General features: G+C 36.3%; 1 non-coding gene and 1 pseudogene across 1 annotated transcript; both read right to left on the reverse strand.

Moving 5' to 3' along the window:
* Positions 1 to 8,239: 8,239 nt before the first annotated feature.
* Positions 8,240 to 8,436, reverse strand: LOC113921055 (annotated as a pseudogene).
* A 4,272-nt stretch (positions 8,437 to 12,708) lies between these two features.
* Positions 12,709 to 12,834, reverse strand: LOC113921205. The gene has a single exon (XR_003519601.2). It is a non-coding gene; the product is annotated as a U6atac minor spliceosomal RNA (small nuclear RNA).
* Between the last annotated feature and the right edge of the window lie 12,023 nt (positions 12,835 to 24,857).

Below are 24,857 nucleotides of genomic sequence, written 5' to 3' on the forward strand. Positions count from 1 at the left end.
GAATATTCCCTGGACTCTTTCAAGTTAAAGATCACCTTGCTAATAACAACAGATTGGGTGGTACTAAAAATTAGTAATAAAATAAAAATTTGTCCCTTAAATTACACAGGATTAGAATGCAACAAAATTATCACCAATACGTACTGTTACACTATAAGGAATACTATAGGCATAACTATGGAATAATCAAGTTCCATCTGCTTTATTTCAATATATCATTTACAGCATTCTATAAGGATAAGCTGCTCTGCAGGTAATAGGAAGCAGGAGGTCTAGGTTCTGAAACCAAATTTGATTTTTATTATTAGGTCATCTTCAATAAAAACATTAAACTCTCTATAACTCTGTCTCCTCCTCCGTAAAATAAAGGATGGGTATCGGGAGACTGCAGCATTGCAAAGAACTGTGTGTGTATGTGTGTATATATATATATATACATTATCTTACTTAAAATTTATAAAACCGTAAAATAGATTTATTGCAAAAATGGCCACAATTCTCCACTTCTCTCTTCCAATGGGACTCTCCGCTCATTCTTTACAGGATAACATCTGTACCCCACTCCTTGAATCTAGGTTAACCTGGTGATTTGCTTTTGCCAACAGAAATCACAGATGTAATAGTGTTCTAGATTCAAGTCCAGGACTTTGAGTACTTTCATTCACTCAGAAGGATTCTAAAGGAAAGAGGAAAGGAAATCTAATCCAGGTTGAAAAATCATGTAAAACAGAGATAAAGAATCCCAGCTGAGGGTGTCCTAGACCAGCAAGTGTCCAAATGACCTACCAACTGGTTACAGATATACTAGTGAATGCAGACACTATGAGCCAACCTCACTCTAGATCAGTAGCACCATCCAGATGACCAAAAAGACTCCTAAGTAATAACAAAAGATTACTGCATTAAGCCACTGAGTTTTTTTTTTTTTTTTAAGATTTTATTTATTTATTTGACAGAGAGAGACACAGCAAGAGAGGGAACACAAGCAGCGGGAGTGGGAGAGGGAGAAGCAGGCTTCCTACAGAGCAGGGAGCCCAATGTGGGGCTCGATCCCAGGACCCTGGGATCATGACCTGAGCCGAAGGCAGACGCTTAACGACTGAGCCACCCAGGTGCCCCTAAGCCACTGAGTGTTTAGGTAGTTTATTACCCAATAGTTTTTTTGAATTTTTTAAATTTTATTATGTTATGTTAATCATACATTACATCATTAGTTTTTGATGTAGTGTTCCATGATTCACTGTTTGCATATTAATACCCAGTGCTCCATTCAGTACGTGCCCTCTTTAATACCCATCACCAGGCTAACCCATCCCCCCACCCCCTCCCCTCTAGAACCCTCAGTTTGTTTCTCAGAGTCCACTGTCTCTCATGGTTCGTCTCCCCCTCCAATTCCCCCCTCTTCATTTTTCCCTTCCTACTATCTTCTTTGTTTTTTTTTTTTTAACGTATATGTATTATTTGTTTCAGAGGTACAGGTCTGTGATTCAACAGTCTTACACAATTCACAGCACTCACCATAGCATATACCCTCCCCAATGTCTATCACCCAGCCACCCCATGCCTCCCACCCCCCACCACTCCAGCAACCCTCAGTTTGTTTCCTGAGATTAAGAATTCCTCATATCAGTGAGATCATATGATACATGTCTTTCTCTGATTGACTTCTTTTGCTAATATTATTGTATCAATTGATACTGGATGTATCTAGAATGAATATATTACCACTTTCTCACATCTCACTTTTATCAATTAGAAAACTAGAACTAAGAAACAATTAACCTGTTCAAGATCAATAAGTGGAAAGTTGTAATCCCAACCCATATACAGTCCACTATAGAATAGGGTACCTACATTTTTTATAGGCTAACGTTCATGCCTACTGATCAAATTATGATAAGCTACAAATGTCCTTCAAAACTATGAAAGAAAACATTTAAATTATCACTATTTTGATTAACTGATTCCATACTCCATCAAAGATATACATAAAGAGCTTTTAAAAGCCTAGGAGCATTGTCCAGACGTGCTGTCAGTTCCAAAAGGTGTATATACATGCTCTCTTAGTTTCTTTCTCCTGAAAGTGAGTATCTATTTGTATATGGGCCTTAGGAAAGATATTAATAGCAGGAATGGGAAAAATATAGATATGGAATACATGGTTGGGTGGTAAAATGAGTAGGAATTCATTTCTCTGTGTTCTAAATAAGTGAAAAGGATTTATAATGTCTTCAGTATCTACCTTTCCTCAAGAACTCATCATACAAATTGGTTGTATTGTGTGTGTGCATGCACATATGTGTTGGTATTAAATTTAAAATAATGAATATCTTGGGGCAAAAAATGCATTCTTCAGAAGACTTCTGTTATATATTCTTATAGCACTGAGTGTACATACTAGGATTTTATTACATTTAAGACAATCCCATACCAATTAGTAACTTAGCCATTAAAATTTCATGTATCATACTGTAATATATTTAAATATAGGACTCCAGACTTTGTTCTAACCATCCCTGAGAGTTTGCTTTGATTATTTTGTGATGGATTAAAGCTATCTCTGGAATTTAGCCAGATGAAAGGAAGTTTGAAAACCTGGATTAAAGAGATGCATTTATATACTCTGAGACTAGAAAGGCTAAAGGGAACTCTATTTTCTGATTGGAGGAGAAAAAGAACAAGGTGATAAGATAGTAGTAAAACAAACTAAAACAAATTTGACTATTACTTGTGCATTTAACAGATATTTATTAAGTATACATTTTGTGCTATATAAGGTGATCTCTATAGTATAAAGATTGCCACATAAGGAATTTAAAATATAGGGCACCTGGGTGGCTCAGTTGTTAAGCGTCTGCCTTTGGCTCAGGTCATGATCCCAGGGTCCTGGGATCAAGCCTGACATCGGGCTCCCTGCTCAGCGGGAAGCCTGTTTCTCCCTCTCCCACTCCCCCTGCTTGTGTTCCCTCTCTCGCTGTGTCTCTCTGTCAAATAAATAAATAAAATCTTTAAAAATAAATAAATAGATAGATAGATAGATAAATAAATAAATAAATAAAATATAGGGAAGGGATGATACTAATAACTAGATAATTTAAGATATCCCTGAACCATTTTAAAATAATGCATACTTTTTATTTCCATTATTTAAATATTTCATTTTTTTAAAGATTTTATTTATTTATTTGAGAGACAGAGAATGAGAGAGAGAGAGAGAGCACGAGAGGGAAGAAGGTCAGAGGGAGAAGCAGACTCCCCGCTGAGCAGGGAGCCCGATGCGGGACTCGATCCTGGGACTCCAGGATCATGACCTGAGCCGAAGGCAGTCGCCCAACCAACTGAGCCACCCAGGGGCCCACCATTATTTAAATATTTCAGAGGAGAGTTTTGCTTTAACTATCATGATAATAAAACCAGATTAAAAGTTAGAAAACTTGGGATTTACTTCTCATTATCCTATGATTTGTTTTATTATCATAACCAGGTTAATAATATGACATATGCATACACTGTATAGCAAGATTGTTGTCAGAATAGAATGGGATGACATAAATAAGGAGTTATTAAATAATATGCCTTATTCAACATATCCTTATGTCTTCCAAATATATATTGTAAAATACTTAACTTTGCCCAGACTTGTCAAATAAACACAAATTTAAAAATATGTCTTCCTGGGGCGCCTGGGTGGCTCAGTTGGTCTTGATTTCGGCTCAGGTCATGGTCACAAGGTCATGGGATCAAGCCCCACCTCGGGCTCCAGGGTGAGCCTGGAGCCTGCTTAAGATTCTCTTTCTCTTTCCCTCTGCCCCTCCCCCTCCAACCTCCCTCACTCAAAAAAAAAAAAAAGTCTTCCTTATTAAAATAGTTATTTAATTCTCAAATGACACTTTCTATTAAGAAATTTCCTAGTGGGGGGATGCCTGGGTGGCTCAGTCAGTTGGGGGTCTGCCTTCGGCTCAGGTCATGATCCCAGGGTCCTGGGATCGAGTCCCACATCTGGCTCCTTGCTCAGCAAGGAACCTGCTTCTCCCTCTGCCAGCCACTCCCACTGCTTGTGCTTTCTCTCTCTCTCTCTCTCTCTAATAAATAAATAAAATCTTCAAGAAAAAAAAAAATTCCTAGTGGGTTACATGTTATAGAGCTTTACTTGTTCCCAGTGTCTTACCAGAGATAAATTCCTCCTTCTATTCTTACATGGAAAAGTAATGGCAAAACTGAAATTTCCCCTTTCCTATAGAGTAAGTCAACAGATGGGAGGCATCCATGGCTTTCTAGAAACTTGATCCCTATAAATTGTAGAAGTAGGCAGAGTGTTTGTCCAATGCTAATGCATAGTGATTTTTTTTTTCTTAACATTTGGTGGGGTAAAAAATAACACCTCTAGTTATCATTTCTCTTCTCGCATTTGTGACAGCCCCATCATCAGTGACATGACATTAGTGTTCAGGGTGTCCATCATGGGAAAATGCATTATTCATTTACATTATGAATGAACTTTTAAAACAAAAATGTCATAGATGGTCTGCAGAAACTGAAGAAAATATATCTAATTATACAAAGAAGTACTGACTGATATACAATGCCATCTTTCACATTTTTCATACATGATTTATTAGTTACAGTAGTACTGCATGTGCATTTTTGTTTTAAGACAACCTTTTAATACAAGGGACAAGGCAGGCACACATGCATACACATCAATGAACGTTTATATACACCTGGTATTTATTATTAATACAATGTCTTCTGTAGGGATATTTTGGTAATGAAAATAGCATCTAAAGGATCTAAATCCTAATTTCTGACAACTTGCTTGAATATTGTCTTTCCAGTTTAATAGTGACAATTAAATTTTAGTGGCTAGCTTTCCAGTTGTGATAGGAGTATTCCTGAGATGTAATAGAATCCTGCTGATAAGTACACTCTATGCTATAAGGATACAAAACTCAAGTCTTATTGAATAAGTCATTTAATTATTAATCTTTTTCTTTCATTTTAATAAGAAATGTATTGTGAATTTCATCAGACATGCAAATCTTACAGACTCCATACATATATTTATCAGATAAATATGGATAAAATATATATAATGTATATATATTCAATGATAATAATAATAAAATTAACTTCTATGGGGCACCGGGGTGGCTCAGTTGGTTAAGTGTCTGCCTTCTGCTCAGGTTGTGATCCCAGAGTCTCAGAACTGAGTCCCACATCAGGCTCTCTGCTCAGAGGGGAGCCTGCTTCTCCCTCTGACCCTCCCCCTCTTGTGCTTTCTCTCTCTCTCTCAAATAAATAAAATCTTTTAAAAAAGCTAACTCCTATGTACCTACTATCATTTGAAGAATTAGAACCAAAATGGGAAGAGTTAGGGAAAAAATCGTTAAAGTTTGAATAAAAGTTCCTCAGATAGGTTTTAAGTTAAGGGAAAGAAAACAAGAGCTGGGGTTCCCCAAGTATTGGTGAGTTTGACTAAACTTAATATTGAGTTTTAATAAGTACCATTATTTTTTCCAACTTCATTAGCTTCCAAACTGGGTTATTTCTAACATTTTCTTAAATTTTTAAGGATTTCTTTGGGGATTAAAAAAAAAATCTTACTCAACTAAGTGATAGAAGTAATGGTCTTTGCTCTTTTTATCTCCCACCCCAGGCACATTTTAGGTGGGGAGCACTTACCACAAAGCACCAAGGATAATGGAAAATGTAAACAAACCAAATTAGTTCTGGAATCAAAGGGGCATAAAGTAAGGGTTAGATGTGGAGTTTACTCTTTCTGCCTGGTAGCCAGTGTCCTTTACCATATTTCTTTATCATCATTTTCCTAAAGTTTCATTCTAAAAATCATCTTATCCATAAAGCTAGCTTTACCCTCTTAGTAAGAAACTATTAGTTCCTGACATGAGGAATGAAGTCTAATTCATCACTGTGTTACTCCTTGCCTTATCCATTGTAATTGTTCATTTTAAATCCTTAAAAATTGTTCATTTGATTCAGGGTCTTTATATAGGAGATCCTAGCAGCCTAGGTTTCTAGCTTTCTGAGCATAGAGTATTACTGCTTGTTTTGATGTGGAATCCATGTATATCTTTTTTGTTCTTTTATCTTATAAATGATAATTATATGCATATTTGTTTGCTATCCTTCTTACTATTCTGTGATTTTCATGAAAATAGCAACCATGTTGTTTTGATCGCCATTGTATATCCCTCACTTAACACAGTATCTTGCTTATAAAAGGAGCTCAGTAAATACAGTATTGGTTAAATGGGTGAACTTAGGGTCAAGATGATATCTTGCAAGGACAGAGGGAGAAATACAATTCCTCAGAGATCAAATGCTTAACCTTAAAAAACTGCTGAGATATGTCTATGTATCCACTTTCTATCACCCCCAACTGCTTTTTCAATAGCTAAGTCATTTGGAAATCTTTTACTAAAGTTTTTGTTTGTTTGTTTTGAAGGCTGGAAAATAAAAGTAGCATGATAACAAGGAACCATGGACTCTTCCAAACCTTTATAAAAGCTAAGTCCAGAGACTTAAGTAACAGAGAGGGAAGAAAAAGAGAAAGAGAATGGCTTTGAGTTAATAAGGATAGGAGTGTCATTCTACCTGTTCAGAAATAGCACTTGGGAGTTGCGTGGTAAACTCTCTAGTAGGTGCCAATACATCAGAGGTCTTATATTACTATGTGAACTCTCAACAAAACTAGACCTTAGAAACTGGCCTTGTCAGTTTCTGCAGAGTTGCCCATGCCTTTGGGTAAATGCTGGCATAGTAGCCTTTAGATTCGAGGGGTCCTGCAGCTTGAATCAAGAGGATACCAGCAGTCAGCCCTGATTTTCCACTTGTGAAATTTTTTTAGTACATCTGGCACACACTGAACAAACAAGAATCATGATGGCTTTCCAGGTCAGGCAGGGAAAGGCATATTGTCCAACATAAAGGGTACCATCAAAATAGGACCATTAGTAGCTGAGAAACACAAGTGCTAGATACTTACAGCTATTGCCCAAGCACAGTGAGTTCCATTTCAGTCCATTTTAAAGCTCTTTTATCTTACAACCCACACTGCTTCCCATGAGAAATTTTGTTTTAAAATATTTATTTTGAAAATTATCTCTATTAACATTTACTATGACAAATATATTCTTATGGTAAAGCTTGAATTTAAAACTGTGATCTTTCTTTGGACCTAGTTTATGTTATACCTATTTTATCAAACCTTTAATGGGAATTACAAAGATACTGTTTGTTTTGGATATATCAACCTCTCTTCATACATGTGTATAGGAGAGACCTTATATGAACTATGCAACCTGAAAAACCACTGTTAAAATAGAAACTCCACTACAAAAATCACTCCTACTCAGTTCAATTTTCTTGTCTTTAGATGATTTATTTGACTTTATAAAATCCTCATGTTTATTTTATTCAGTACAGTGATATTTTCTTTAGTTAACACTTCTCTGTTAAGTCATGAATAACTTTTGTATTGGATAGTCTTATTGTGCCCTTCAGAATCCCCTCTTCTAAGTCTGTGACCCTGAGGTTCTTACTCTACATGCTTTTTCATGAATCATCTGGGAAAATTTCCAAGAGTGTTGAAGCACAGCCAGGAAGCTGAGGAAATGTTGAAGAGCACTGGAGAAAAACTGCTGGGAGGGTCAGAATAATGTCAGAGAAGGTCAGGAAACATCAAACCCAGAAAGGCTCTAAACACATGCCTTGAGGTCAATATCATGTCACAGCCAAAGCTTCAAAAATGCCAAGGTTAGAAAACTACTTTGCATTACTTTTTCTATTCCTCTTCATTAGTCTGGCTTTCTTAACATCTACTATTAAGGAGACAAATAGTACAGTAATAGAAATATATTAGCAAGAATGTTTATGGTCAGATAACAACTACTTAATAATAAGCATATCAGCTATCAAATAGTGAGAATTCTCTGTGTTAAGCATTCTACTGATCACTTCACATATATAAGCTCATTTGATTTCCACAACAATTCCATGGTATTATTATTCTACTTTTTGATATAGAATCTGAGAATCAAAGAACTTGTGTTAATTTAGTAGGGTTACTCAACCAATGAATGAAATTCAGAAACAGCCTTCTAAGCCCACCAGCCTTCTAAGTTCCTTTAATTGTGTTATGGCAGTGACCTTTGCAACTGTCTAACACTGTGAATATATATGATTACTAAATTAACTGTAAGTATAATTTTATTTTTTTCCTCTTATAAGCCAAACTTTAGCACAAAAAGAAAATATTCACCTTATTCTGGTTTATTGAAAGGTTAATATACCTAATATATTTTATCCAATATACATCATTTGTAGAAGCCTTTATCTTCTCTTCATTGTTTCAATTAGCAAAAATCGCGCCTCGGATAAACCTCATTGGCTACGATACTGCCACTGCGCAAAGCTTATCTTCTCTTCATTGTAATCAATTTTATTTTTCAGGTTTACCAGAATAAAACAGCCTTATCTCTGGAAAAAAAAATGTTAAATTGTACTGTTTAAAATCATTTGAAAATTTGAAATTTTGTTAAAAAAAATATTTCAACCAGTATCATCAGTAACTAACAAACAGAACTCATGAGAGTCACATGGTGAAACAAGATAGCCCATTCAACTATAGATTCATGAATGGCATGGTTCATAGAAATTAACACAACAGAGCTATGTCTTTGAGCTATGAGATTTATGAATTTTTTAAAAAGCTCTATTCTGATCTTATCTGAACAGATCTATTTTTATTGCTGAAATAGCATGGAATCATATTTATTCTACTTGCACTTGATTACTGAAGCATAATTTTAAGTATCTTAAACCATTATATACTATGTTAAAATGATGAATGTATCATTTCTGTTTTTTTAAAGATTTCATTTATTTATTAGAGAGAGAGAATGAAAGAGAGATATAGCGCACAAGAGGGGGGAGCAGGAGAAGGAGAAGCAGACTCCCCGCTGAGCAGGGAGCCTGATGCGGGACTCGATCCCAGGACTCCAGGATCATGACCTGAGCCGAAGAGAATGTGTCATTTCTTAAAGTTTTATATGTTGAAGTACCACGCAAATGGCATAGATTTTCATAAATCAATTGTCCATCAATATGATTTAATTCCTCTGAATGATATTTGGTTTCAATTTAATTTAAAGATTCTCAACACATTCTACATTCCATGTACTATTGCATTTCTTAGGGAAAAGGACAAATAATTTATGGTACTTTCCTCTAAAAAGCTTTTATACTTAATGAAAGACAGGTGATAGGCAAATTTTTTTAATGTAAAAAATTACATGGTAATATAGAGTCTATAAGAAGTGCTACCACATGGGAGGGGCTAGGAACTTAATTTTAGGGATTTGGATCCTTTTCTAATAGCTGCCTTGCAGAATAAACTGATAACACGTTAACTATTGTTGTTTTTTATATTCTAAACACAACTGGCTACTGATAATGTTATTTGTGTCATGTTTTTCATCAGATCAGACTGATAAAATTATTTAATCTGTTCACTGCAGTAACAGACAATAGAACAGATTTTTGTACAGAGTGAGGGGAACTATATCCATTATATCCACCACTAGAACCTTATACTTATCATAGTGCTTAGATAAAGTCAGTGATCAGGAGATACTTTCTGAATGGATAAAAGAAAGAATGAATTGAAACTATCAAAATAGTAATCCCATCCCCAAATCTCACCCTCTTTGGAAAGAGCTTAGATAATGAAATACTCTTAATATGTAGAGTTTCCTCTTATTTCTTTTAATTGTTAAAAAAAAGATTAAATCTTTAATACTGGTATGGATAGAATTATTATACTAATATATCCAAAACTCAAGTGATAATAGAGAAAATCACTAAGCATATTTAAGCATAAGTGACAAATGATTTGAAACACTCTTAAATTCTACAGAACTACTGAAGATTTTACTTGCATGATATGCTTAAAAATATTCTAAATATCTCAGAGAACTAAAAACAAAACAAAACAACAGTGCACTCGGTACATATTTGAGCAAATTTTTTTACAATATCCAGAGCCAAAGATATAATTTAAGAAGGGCATGAGTCACTCCTGGGGGTAGAAGAAAATGAAGCACCCAGATTTTCTTCCCTGTTTTATTCTTAACATTTCAACCAATAGAATATTACAGATCATTGGTAATGGCTTTAAGTTGAATTATAAGACTCATTTTGCTCCAGGCACACTATGTTTTGTTTTATTCCTCCAAGTCTCTTGCTTTCCCTTACTTCTAAACCCTTGTATGTGGTTCTATGAGAAAACTCTCCCTTGATTCCTTCACTAATTGAAATACAGTTTTCCTCTAAATGTCAAGACAAAACCATAACCAACTAAGGAAAAATTCCCTGATCTGGATCAGCTCTCCATGATTTAAACACTTATAACACCATAAAATATTTATAGCATGTATCACAGTTTCTGAAATACATATTTATTTGTTTACTCACGTAATCAGAATCTCTCTTCTACAAGCTTTAAGTAATGTGTAAACAGAGATGATGCAGTAGGCAGAGTAATGGTCCATAAAAATGTCCATGTTCTAATCCCTGGAACCTGCTAGTATGTTACATGGCAAAGGGGAATTAAAATTGCAAATAGAATTATGCTTATAATCAGCTGACCTTAAAATAGGGAATGTGTTCTGGATTATCAAGGGGTGGAAGTCATGTAATAACAAATGTCCTGATAAGGAGGAGGTGGGAGAATCAGTGTCAAAATGATTCAGTGGGAGAAAGATTAAACCAAACATTGCTGGTTTGAAGATGCGAGGTGGCCATGAGCCAAGGAATATGGTGGAAAACATAAGAAAACGGGTTTTCCTCTAGTGCCTCAGAAAGGAACGCAGCTCAGCCAACAACTTGGCTTTAAACCAGTGACAACATGTTTCGCTTCTAAACTACAAAAGTATAAGATAATACATTTTGCTAGTTTTAGCCACTAAGTATGTTGTAATTTGTTACAGCAGTCATAGAAAGCAAATAGATATTCCCTGAACCTTGTGCATGCCCGGCACATGGTGTTTGATACTACTTGTTTAATAAAAACAAAGAGATAATGAGCTCGAGGGATGGGTTATATCTATTCCATGGTATTATGGTCCCAATATTTTCTTCTCATTCTATTTATAAGTCAATTTGAGTCACAAAACATTAAAGAAAAACCCACAAAATTCTACAATCCGTATTTTGTGGTTGGAAAATTATAGGTCACATTCTAAAGCCTGCATGTATGGCAGATGTAGAATGAGAGTCTGCACCAGCCACCTTCACCAGACTTTGTATGAACTTTTGTTTTGGCTCCCTGAGTGTGGGCAGTGAGTTAATATGAAGGAGATATAGCTGGCCAAGTACTGGAACCTTTTTCAGAAGCCCAATGTGATACACTCTTTGCCTCAAATGAAATGACTCCTATTATCTTGGAGTGACTATATTGCAACTTCTTATTTCACTTGTGTTTTCTCATTTACTACAATCCTGTGGGCCACCTATTTCTAATCCTATTTTCAATGTTATTAATTCAGGCTCAAAACATCTAGTAAGGGCTGGTCCTGGTAACAGTGTATGAAAGAAATATAGAGGTGGTGGGAGCACCCCACCTCAGGGGGGAGGAGTATTTTATCCCTAACATTTAAAAAAAATAGCCTGTGTATGATGATAATAAAAAGCAGGCCAACTTTTTGTTGACTTGATTCTTTTTACCTTATCTACAGACAGTGCTCTCCCTCCCTCTCTCAATGGCACTATGATGTGGGATTTAAATCCAGGCTCACTGAATTCAACATCCAGTCTTCTTCAGTCATAATCATGTCTTCTTCCTGGAATTAGGCTGCTTGTGTTTAAATTCTTTTCACATTTGAACTTGCCCTTTCTCTGCCTCAGTCTCGTCACCTATAAAAGGAGGACAGCAACTGTATCTATCTCAAGGGTTGTTGTTGGATTTAATATATGAAAAAAAAATGCTTAGAATAGCATCTGTCTTAGAAAAGCATTCTGTATAAGTTAGCTCTTATGAGAGCTCCAAAATTGTCACTGGAAAATCTTCTCAGGGAGATTATAGTGTGAGGTTGGAAGAAATATTTTGCTAAACTATATGAGGTGATTGATGAAATAATCCTAGGAAGTATGAATAATAATAGTTTATCTAACATGACTTCTAAAAAATGAGTTGGATTAGCTAGGAGGTTTTAATTTACTGTCTAGTGTATTCACATTTTAGGACAAAGTTAACTCATTTGAGCCAAATATCTGCATTGAGCTCCATTTGTTGAGCTATGTGACCTGGATTCAAATCCCAACTCCACCACTACTATGTGTGTAACTTTAGGCAAGTTAATTCACCTTTTGATGCCTCTATTATGTCACTTGTAAGATAGAGATAATGATAATACTAACCTCATAGGATTATTTAGTGTTAATAAGTTCAGACTTGAAATGTACTTAAAATACTGTTATATAAGTGACCAATAGTTACTACATATTTTTTTATAATATCCCAAGGTGATCTTTCAAGAAATCTTAATTATTCGGGTTTTTTTTTTAAGTTTTTAAATTAAATTCCAGTTAGTCAACATGCAGTGTAATATTAGTGCAATATAGTGATTCAACACTTCCATACATCACTCTGTGCTCATCACAAGTGCACTCCTTAATCCCCACCACCTATAAAAACGATGGTTAGAGATCATGAAGTAGGTGGCAATGCCTTAACTGTATGCATGTTGTCAGGCCCAAGGGTCTCTTCCATCCTTGTAAAGGGGAGTGCTAACCTTCTCTCCTTTCACACAACATGAAATCTTACTTGAACACTAGAGGCATCATTTTCTTTCACAGATTTCTAATGGTTCAAATACCTAAAACAAAAACAACAAACTAAATAGCATATGCTCTTCAGAGCCAAGGTCACCTACCACAAAGCAGACTCAAAATATACTTACTTTACATATTCACTAGCTAGCTAAACTACAAAAGAGAATTTTAAAGGTTTTGTTGTTGAAATTATAAAATTAAAACTATAGCAGTGGAATATTTGTGAAGCCTTTTGTTTCATTTTCTGCTAAATGAAAACAACTTTCAAAAAGTTAAGTGAATGTTTTTATTTGTTTCCTGTCACACATTCTAAATGGCTTTAAAAGTCAGTAGCTGTTACTAAAGAATAATGAGGTATATTATTCTTTCAGTGCACATGTAAATCTCCAATTAACACTAATGGGGTTTATGGCAATGAAACCAAAGGAAAACCTACCCTCAGTGTCTCAAAATAATCTTTACTTTTGATATCTACCTTTTTACCATCTAAGTGTAGTCAAGCAGAAATAAACAAATTAGCATTAAGCATCAATTTGACACTTCCATTCATGCTGACATCCTGAAATACTGTGTGTAAACAGTAATGTGTTTTAAAGCAGAAATGTGGCTTTAGATTTTAGTTAAGGATTTATATGTCCCTCCCTCCTCTGCCATTAACATTAAAATTATAAAAAGTAAGCATGTGCAGTCCTAGTATTACCTAAGAAATATAAAAAAGGTGAATTTTTTAAATAGGTGTGGCAAAACATTTTTAAGAACAGTATGTCAGAAAATTATCCTTTTCATGGGAATCTAGAATCCTAATATCTCTTTGAGACACAATCATATATCCCTTTTTAGTAAATATTTCTTTTTTAGATTTTTATAATTTTCGTCATAGTCCTATAGTGAAATCTTCATAGAAGACAACTTTTAAGTGGAAAAGTGAAATACCATGAAGTTACTACTGAATTGAAATAGCATCTTAAAGAATACATATTTTAAGGTACTGTGAAACCACCTGAAAAATATATGACAGCACAACTGAAATAATTATTTTTATTAGTCTAAGTGTAGAACAATCTACAGGGACTCTAGCCATAGACCTCTGGTAGAATTTGAATCTTTAAGATAATTCTACAGACATTAGACTACACAGTGAAAGTGTAAATCCCTGTGTAGAGAGAACAAATAAGCCCAGTTTAATAGAATTCAATCAAAAATAATAAAAGGTATGATAATATCCAGAAAGTACATGTTGACATAGCCAAAACCTATTAATTTGCTATGCCATTATTTGTGTCTGAATGCCTGAATAAACACATCTTCTAGAAAAACTATTTAAAGCAAATAGAGCAAGTAAATAGGTTACTAAAACATAGGAAAAATATATTTCTTGACTAATAAAATAGAATATTCCCCTCTAAAAATCTTGGCTAATAAAGTAAAATGGCCTTCAAACTGAGGTATTTGTCTAACGTCTACTCATCTAGAATGTAATCATGTCTAAACAAGGGTTATCATTCTTCTCTAGGTAAAGAGAAGTTGACATTTTAAGAAGCTAACCTATTAAAACAACAGGTAGATTTTATTTAACATGCCCATTCATTTACGAAAAATTTACTGACTTCTTAGAGATTAGGCCTGGAAGAGTGCACAAACCACAGCAGGCACTTGATAAATATTTTTTGAATGAATAAATTAATTAACTAAATTTTCAGAAATCTTATTTGCAACATTAGAAATGTATTTAAGTCTTTCCTGAACCATGACTCTCAATGCCAGACATTAAGGTCAAGATATACTAGCCAGTTTTATAAAGTTCAAAGTGTGATTGGATATATTCAGATGCCTGGGTGGCTCAGCTGGTTTACTGTCCAACTCTTGATTTCAGCTCAGGTCATGATCTCAGGGTCCTGAGATGGAGCCCTGCATCAGGCTCCAGGCTAAATGAGGATCCTGTTTTAAGATTCTCTCCCTCCCTCTGTGCCTCCCTCTCTCTCTCTCATAATAATAATAATAATAATAATAATAATAATAACAATAATAATAATAAATGTGTGATTGGATATAGAGGAAAAGGCAAACAATTATGATTTAATATAATAAGTATGATGCATAATATGGGAAATGACATTTGAACAGATTAATGTCATTGCATAACAGTACATGCATACAGAAAGTCTACTGCTGAATAAAATATTAAGATTTATTTTAAAACATATTTTACATGATTACTTTGTTAATTGATCCCTATATACTATAACCTATCAGATTATGTCAATGAATATTTTTTAGAAAGTCCAATAACACAAAGTATACTAGAAAATGGTTAATATTTTTGTATTCTTTTGGATTAATGAAAAGTAAAAAATGTGACCTACAGTGTTTCAAATGTTACACATAAAATTATATTTGTTCAACCTAATGATTACCTTATCATGAAATTAGCAATTTGCACTCATTTTGTTGATGATACTGTCAGTTTTATCATGTGGAATGTTGGTTACTCATAGTTTAGGGGAGTAAAAGAGTATTTCTGCTTTTTTGTGTGATCATATTCATGACAATTGGGATTTTATTTATATGTGACTGGGTAGATGAAATTGTTTTTTTGGGGGGTTTCTCTTTTTTTAAATTTTTTATTATTATGTTAATCACCATATATTACATCATTAGTTTTGTATATAGTGTTCCATGATTCATTGTTTGTGCATAACACCCAGTACTCCATGCAGAACGTGCCCTTTTTAATACCCATCACCAGGCTAACACATCCCCCCACCCCCCTCCCCTCTAGAACCCTCAGTTTGTTTTTTAGAGTCCATAGTCTATCATGGTTTGTCTCCCCCTCCGATTTCCCCCCTCCATTTTTCCCCTCCTGCTATCTTCTTCTTTTTTTTTTCTTAATATATATTGTATTATTTGCTTCAGAGGTACAGATATGTGATTCAACAGTCTTGCACAATTCACAGCACTTGCCATAGCACATACCTTCCCAATGTCTACCACCCAGCCACCCCACCCCTCCCATCCCCCCACCACTCCAGCAACCCTCAGTTTCCTGAGAATAAGAATTCCTCATATCAGTGAGGTCATATGATACATGTCTTTCTCTGATTGACTTATTTCACGCAGCATAAAACCTTCCAGTTCCATCCACATTGTTGCAAATAGCAAGACCTCATTCCTTTTGATTGCTGCATAATATTCCATTGTGTATATATACCACCTCTTCTTTATCCATTCATCTGTCGATGGACATCTTGGCTCTTTCCACAGTTTGGCTATTGTGGACATTGCTGCTATAAACATTGGGGTGCACATAGCCCTTGGGACGCCTACATTTGTATCTTTGTGGTAAATACACAGTAGTGCAAATGCTGGAACGTATGGTAGCTCTATTTTCAACTGTTTGAGAAAGCTCCATACTGTTTTCCAGAGTGGTTGCACCAACTTGCATTCCCACCAACAGTGTAGGAGGGTTCCCCTTTCTCTGCATCCATGCCAACATCTGTCGTTTCCTGACTTGTTAATTTTAATCATTCTGACTGGTGTGAGGTGATCTCATTGAGGTTTTGATTTGGATTTCCCTGATGCCGAGCGATGTTGAGCACTTTTTCATGTGTCTCTTGGCCATTTGGATGTCTTCTTTGGAAAAAGGTCTGTTCATGTCTTCTGCCCATTTCTTGATTGGATTATTTGTTCTTTGGGTGTTGAGTTTGATAAGTTCTTTATAGATTTTGGATACTAGCCCTTTATCTGATATGTCATTTGGAAATATTTTCTCCCATTCTGTTGGTTGTCTTTTGGTTTTGTGGACTGTTTCTTTTGCTGTGCAAAAGCTTTTTATCTTGATGAAATCCCAATAGTTCATTTTTGCCCTTGCTTCCCTTGCCTTTGGCGATGTTTCTAGGAAGAAGTTGCTGTGGCTGAAGTCGAAGAGGTTGCTGCCTGTCTTCTCCCCTTTAGGATTTTGATGGACTGCCGTCTCACGTTGAGGTCTTTCAACCATTTGGAGTCTATTTTTTTGTGTGGTGTAAGGAAAGGGTCCAGTTTCATTCTTCTGCATGTGGCTGTCCAATTTTCCCAACACCATTTGTTGAAGAGACTGTCTTTTTCCCATTGGACATTCTTTCTTGCTTTGTCGAAGATTAGTTGACCATAGAGTTGAGGGTCCAATTCTGGGCTCTCTATTCTGTTTTTGTGTCTGGAATTGTGATGCCGCCAGCTTTGCTTTTCTTTTTCAACATTCCTCTGGCTATTCGGGGTCTCTTCTGGTTCCATACAAATTTGAGGATTATTTGTTCCATTTCTTTGAAAAAAGTGGATGGTATTTTCATGGGGATTGCATTGAATGTGTAGATTGCTCTAGGTAGCATTGACATCTTCACAAAGATTGTTCTTCCAATCCATGAGCATGGAAAGTTTTTCAATTTCTTTGTGTCTTCTTCAATTTCTTTCATGAGTATTTTATAGTTTTCTGAGTACACATCCTTTGCCTCTTTGGTTAGATTTCTTCATAGCTATCTTATGGTTTTGGGTGCAATTGTAAATGGGATCGACTCCTTGATTTGTCTCTCTTCTGTCTTGTTGTTGGTGTATAGGAATGCCACTGATTTCTGTGCATTAATTTTATATCCTGCCAATTTACTGAATTCCTGTATGAGTTCTAGCAGTTTTGGGGTGGAGTCTTTTGGGTTTTCCACATAAAGTACCATATCATCTGCAAAGAGTGAGAGTTTCACTTCCTCCTTGCCGAATTTGGATGCCTTTGATTTCTTTTTGTTGTCTCATTGCTGTGGCTAGGACTTCTAATACTATGTTGAATAGCAGTGGTGAGAGTGGACATCCCTGCCACGTTCCTGACCTTAGGGGAAAAGCTCTCAGCTTTTCCCCATTGAGAATGATATTCGCTGTAGGTTTTTCATAGATGGCTTTTTTGATATTGAGTTATGTACCCTCTATCCCTATACTCTGAAGAGTTTTGATCAAGAGAGGATGCTGTACTTTGTCAAAAAATGTTCTGCATCTATTGAGAGGATCATATGATTCTTGTTCTTTCTTTTGTTAATATATTGTATCACGTTGACTGATTTGCGGATGTTGAACCAACCTTGCAGGCCAGGGATAAATCCCACTTGGTCATGGTGAATAGTCCTTTTAATGTACTGTTGGATCCTACTGGCTAGTATTTTGGTGAGAATTTTTGCATCCATGTTCATCAAGGATATTGGTCTGTAATTCTCTTTTTTGATGGGGTCTTGGTCTGGTTTGGGGATCAAGGTAATGGTGGCCTCATAAAATGAGTTTGGAAGTTTTCCTTCCATTTCTATTTTTTGGAACAGTTTCAGGAGAATAGGTATTAATTCTTCTTTAAATGTTTGGTAGAATTCCCCTGGGAAGCCCTCTGGCCCTGGGCTTTTGTTTGTTGGGAGATTTTGGATGACTGCTTCAATTTCCTTAGTGCTTATAGGTCTGTTCAGGTTTTCTATCTTCCTGGTTCAATTTTGGTAGTTGATACATCTCTAGGAATGCATCCATTTCTTCCAGGTTATCTAATTTGCTGGCATAGAGTTACTGATAATATGTTCTTAGAATTGTTTGTATGTCTTTGGTGTTCGTTGTGATCTCTCCTTTTTCATTCATGATTTTGTTGATTTGGATCATTTCTCTTTTCTTTTTTCTGGCCAGGGGTTTATCAATCTTGTTAATTCTTTCAAAGAACCAGCTTCTACGTTCGTTGATCTGTTCTACTGTTCTTTTGGTTTCTATTTCATTGATTTCTGCTCTGATCTTTATTATTTTTATTCTCCTCCTGGGTTTAGGCTTTATTTGCTGTTTTTTCTCCAGCTCCTTTAGGTGTAGGGTTAGGTTGTGTATTTGAGACCTTTCTTGTTTCTTGAGAAAGGCTTGTATTGCTATATACTTTCCTCTCAGGACTGCCTTTGCTGTACCCCAAAGATTTTGAACAGTTGTGTTTTCATTTTCATCGGTTTCCATGAATTTTTTTTTTAATTCTTCTTTAATTTCCTGGTTGACCCATTCATTCTGTAGTAGGATGCTCTTTAGCCTCCATGTATTTGAGTTCTTTCCGACTTTCCTCTTGTGATGGAGTTCTAGTTTCAAAGCATTGTGGTCTGAAAATATGCAGGGAATAATCCCAATCTTTTGGTACCGGTTGAGACCTGATTTGTGACCTAGGATGTGATCTATTCTGGAGAATGTTCCATGGCACTCGAGAAGAATGTGTATTCCGTTGCTTTGGGATGGGATGTTCTGAATATGTCTGTGAAGTCCATTTGGTCCAGTGTGTCATTTAAAGTCTTTATTTCCTTGTTGATCTTTTGCTTAGATGACCTGTCCATTTCAGTCAGGGGGGTGTTAAAGTCCCCCACTATTATTGTATTGTTGTCAATGTGTTTCTTTGCTTTTGTTATTAATTGCCTTATATACCTGGCTGCTCCCATGTAAGCGGCATAGATATTTACAATTGTTAGATCTTCTTCTTGGATAGACCCTTTAAGTAGGATATAGTGTCCTTCCTCACCTCTTATTACAGTCTTTGTTTTAAAATCTAATTTGTCTGATATAAGGATTGCCACCCCAGCTTTCTTTTGGTGTCCATTAGCATGGTAAATGGTTTTCCAACCCCTCACTTTCAATGTGGGGGTGTCTTTGGGTCTAAAATGAGTCTCTTGCAGAGAGCATATTGATGGGTCTTGTTTTTTAATCCATTCTGATAGCCTGTGTCTTTTGATTGGGGCATTGAGCCCATTTACATTCAGCGTAACTATTGAAAGATATGAATTTAGTGCCATTGTATTGCCTGTAAGGTGACTGTTACTGTATATTGTCTGTGTTCCTTTCTGGTCTATGCTGCTTTTAGGCTCTCCCTTTGCTTAGAGTCCTCTAAGCAAATGGACCCCTTTTAATATTTCTTGTAGGGCTGGTTTTGTTTTTGCAAATTCCTTTACTTTTTGTTTGTCCTGGAAGATTTTTATCTCTCCTTCAATTTTCAATGACAGCCTAGCTGGATATAGTATTCTTGGCTGCATATTTTTCTCATTTAGTGCTCTGAAGATATCATGCCAGTCCTTTCTGGCCTGCCAGGTCTCTGTGGATAGGTCTGTTGCCAACCTAATGTTTCTATCATTATAGGTTACATATCTCTTCTCCTGAGCTGCTTTAGGGATTTTCTCTTTGTCTCTGGGACTTGTAAGTTTTACTATTAGATGTCGGGGTGTTGACCTATTTTTATTGATTTTGAGAGGGGTTCTCTGTGCCTCCTGAATTTTGATGCCTGTTTCCTTCCCCACATTAGGGAAGTTCTCTGCTATAATTTGCTCCAATATACCTTATGCCCCTCTCTCTCTTTCTTCTTCTTCTGGGATCCCAATTATTCTAATGTTGTTTTGTCTTATCCTATCACTTATCTCTCGAATTCTGCCCTCCTGATCCAGTAGCTGTTTATCTCTCTTTTTCTCAGCCTCTTTATTTTCCATCATTTGGTCTTCTATATCGCTGAGTCTCTCTTCTGCCTCATTTTCCTAGCAGTTAGTGCCCCCCTTTTTAATTGCACTTCATTAATAGCCATTTTGATTTCGATTTGGTTAGATTTTAGTTCTTTTATTTCTCCAAGAAGGGTTTCTCTAATAACTTCCATGCTTTTGTCAAGCCCAGCTAGTATTTTTAAGATCATGATTCTGAACTCTAGGTCCGACATCGTACTAATGTCCCTATTGAGTAGGTCCCTGGCAGACGGTACTACCTCTTGTTCTTTTTGCCGAGGTGATTTTTTTTGTCTTGTCATTTTGTCCAGAGGAGAATTGATGAATGAGAGAACAAAATGCTAACAGGTTAACAACGTCCCCAGCAAATATACTCTATACAAATCAGAAAAGACCTGAAACCAGGGAACAAGAAGGGGAGAGAAAGAAAAAAGAAAGAGGAAAAAAAAAAAAAGAAAAAAACAAACAAAAACAGAACAAAACAAAACAAAACAAAAAAACAGAATATGATCAAATATGATCAGGCTAGTGCATAGTTCAGTGCCACACACTAGATTCTGGGTGTATTTTGGTCTGTTAGAAGAAAGTGCCTCCTAAAATTTTAAAGAAAGAAAGACTTATATATGTACAAAATAAGGGTTGATAAAATGAAGGGATGGAAGATGACTGTAATGATGAAAACTATAAAAGATTTTATAGAAGGAATTGATAAGAAGTTGTTTGAAAAAAGAAAGAAGATGATTTAAAAAAAAAAGAAAAAAAGGGAGAAAATGTGATCAGGCAGGAGACTAGAACAAAGCCATACCCTAGTGACTTAGGGTATATTTTGATCTGATAGAAGAAACTGTATCTCAAAATTTTAAAGAGAGAACAACTTATATATATATGCCAAAAATAAGGATATCTACTATGAAGGGATAGAATATGACTCTAAAAATGAAAAATATTTTTTTTTCCAAAAAGGGATTGATAAGATGTTGGTTGAAAAAGGGAAAAAGAAAAATTCAAAAAAAAAAAAAAAAAGAACAGTTAAAAAAATTAACTTGAAAAACTAATGAATCGTGGTAAAAAAACCATGAATTCTATGTTCGGTATTCCCCTAGTGCTGGAGTTCTCCCGTTCTCCTTGATCAGTAAACTTGGTCTTGGCTTGCTGGCTGTTCGTGCTGATCTTCTGGGGGAGGGGCCTGTTGCCGTGGTTCCCAAATGTCTTTGCTGGAGGCGGAATTGTCCCGCCCTTGCCGGTCCGGGCTAAGCAATCTGGTCGGGTTTGCTCTTGGGAGCTTTTGTTCCCAGCAAGCTTCCTTTCCAGCTTTGGAGGACGAGAGTGAAAATGGTGGCCTCCCAATCTCCTCCCGGAGAAGCCAAGAACTTGGGCCCCACTCCTTAGTGTGCCCCCAGAGAAAAGCAGTCAATCACTCCCATGTCCCCGGTCTCTGGCCACACTCTGTGCTCACCCGGCCTGTGACCGAGCTTCTCTATCTCTGGCACCCAACTCGGTGGGGAGTCTCCAAACCCAGCAGATCCCTGCGGTGCGCTTCCGTGCCGCTCCTCCCGGGGGAGGAAGGGGAGTCTCCCCGGATCTGCCTCCTGTTGGGTCCCTGCTGGAGGAACAGTGGCCTGACTGGGCCGCGGATCACAGTTTATGGCAACCCCAAGCTGAGAGCCCACGCCTTGGCTCCGTCTCTGCAGCCGGCTTCCCTGCTCTGATAACCTGGGAGCTCTGCCGCACTCAGGCGCCCCCGGTCTTTCTGTGACCCTGAGGGTCCTGAGACCACACTGTCCCGCGAGGGTTCCACCCCCCGCTTAGCCACTGGAGCGACGTCCCTCCGCGGAGCCGACTTATAAAAGTTCCGATTTTGTGCTCCGCGGCTCTATCACTTGCCAGAAGCGGCCGATGGAGGCCCCCTCCCCGCCGTCTATCCTCCCAAATATCGCCTCGGATTCACTTCTCCGAATGTCCTACCTTCCAGTAAGTGGTCACTTTTCTGTTCAGAGAGTTGTTGCTATTCTTGTCTTCGATCTCCTGTTGAGTTCGTAGGTGTTCAGAATGGTTTGATACCTATTCAGCTGAATTCCTGAGACCAGATGAAATCCAGGTCTCCTATTCCTCTGCCATCTTGCTCCATAGATGAAATTGTTATCATTTGATTTATAACCATATGGATTGTTAGCTTCTTTTCTTCTAACATGACCATACAACTAATCCTGACTGATAATCTGCTATCTATGCAATGGTTGTATCACTCCATGTAGTAGGTCATCAGGATCCACTGGACCCAATTTTAGTTTTTGAGTTTCTTTTTTAAAAATTTCTAACTCTTCGTAAGACGTGATCTTTTATGACATTTTATTCTTTTTTAGCTTTCCTCCAAAGAACAAGAAAATTTATTATTTTTAATTGAATAAAACTCATTCTATCCCATAATTAAAATATATATTCACGGCATCTTTTTATAAATCTAACATACACACTGTATCTTAGTTACATTATATAGTTTACGCATGGGTTTGAACTATGTAGTCCACTTGTACACAGACATTTTTTTTTAATAAATACAGTACAGTACTATAAATGCAGTGTTTCTTCCTCCTGATTTTCTGACTAATGTTTTCTTTTCTTTAGCTTGCTCTATTTTACAAATACAGTATATAATAAATATAACATACAAAGCATCTGTTAATTAACTGTATTATCAGTAAAGCTTCTGGTCAACAATAGACTATTAGCAGCCAAGTTTTTGAGGAGTCAAAAGTTAAACACACATTTTTGACTGCACAAGGGGTCAGCACTACCAACCCCCCTGCTGTCCAAGAGCCAACTGTATTTCCCATACATTGAAATATTTTGTCATTTAATTTTCCTAAGAATTACTTCATCATTGCTCATTTATTATTCCCAACTATGCTAAAATAAATCTAAAACAAAAAGGAAATGGACCAGAAGAATGATGGAATCACCTAGAAAGATGATACAATAAGAAAATGATCATCTTTCAGCTTTTGTAACATATTGCCAAAATTATTGCTTCAACTTCCAAGAATGTATTATATTCTGCCTTTAGGTTTCACTAGGTAAGTTGAAAATTCATAATGTCTCAATTTATCCTTTATGGGTGCCTGGGTGGGTCAGTCAGTTAAGCATCTGGCTTTTGATTTAGGCTCAGGTAATGATCTAAGGGTTCTGGGACTGAGCCTTTTGTTGGTCTCTCCGCTCAGCAGGGTTTAGTCTGCTTGTCTCCCTCTCCTTCTGCCCCTCTATGCTCGCACTCTCATGCTCTCTCTCTGTCTCAATCTGTAAGATAAATAAATCTTAAAAAAAAATGAATGTCTTAATTTATCCTTTTAATAGCAAAGAGAAGAAAACTGAAAGAAGACAGTTTACAATTATTATATGAATCAAAATAAATGCAAAATTATTCACAACAGAACAGTTGACATTAATCATAATAGGGAAACTGATCATATAATTCTGTAAATCATATAGTGAATAACTAAGGACAGAAAGAAAATGTGGTATTTACTTCCAGTTAGTGCCATTCAATGGGAAGAACTTCATCATGCCAAGGACCATTCCATTTTCCCAAAGGAATATGTGACAATATTAATTCACTTATATTTCTCCTGGTATTCTGAGGGCTAAATAAGAACTATATGATCACAGAAAGTCACAGATGAACTGCTCAATATTAGATATTTCAGATATGCTATCTAAAAAATTTAAAAATGTTTTATGTTTTATAGGCATTCAGACTCATAAAGATCCATACAATCATGAAATCACAAAAACTCTCAGAAGTTTCTCAGAAGCTTCTCAATAGGCTTGGTATAAAAATGATTATTATGTACCTAAAAATATATACACATTTATTTGTTTATTTATTTATTTATTTATAGAGAGGGAGCAGGGCGGGGAGTGGCAGAGGGACAGGGAGAGAGAGAATCTTAACTATGCTCCACTTCCAGTGTGGAGGCCAACTCGAGGCCTGATCTCAGAACACTGAAATCATGACCTGAGCTGAAATCAAGTGTCAGGTGTTTAACTGACTGAGCCACCCAGGCACCCCACACCCTTCCTTTTATTTATTTATTTTTAAAGATTTTATTTATTTATTTGACCGAAAGAAAGAGCATACAAGCAGGGGGAGTAGGGGAGGGAGAAGCAGGCTCCCTGCTGAGCAAGGAGCCCGATGCGGGGCTCGATCCCAGGACCCTGGGATCATGAACTGAGCTGAAGGCAGACACTTAACTGACTGAGCCACACAGGTACCCCCACAACCTTCCTTTTAAATGGCAAATAAAATGAATGCCAATGTTATTATATGGTTTGTTCTTAAACAAATAATTTAATAAAATTTTTAAGTCTTCTGGCAAAATTAGAATTTTTTCCCTACTAATTTTCAACACAGTCTCATAAAGGCACTCTTCATTGACAATAGATTTCAATTCTGACAAAAATCAATCAAAAAGAGGGATAAGATAAAGAAAAAAGATGTATTAAGATGCTGAACTGGGA

The sequence above is a fragment of the Zalophus californianus genome, chromosome 3 (assembly GCF_009762305.2).
Source record: "Zalophus californianus isolate mZalCal1 chromosome 3, mZalCal1.pri.v2, whole genome shotgun sequence".
Lineage (NCBI taxonomy): Eukaryota > Metazoa > Chordata > Mammalia > Carnivora > Otariidae > Zalophus > Zalophus californianus.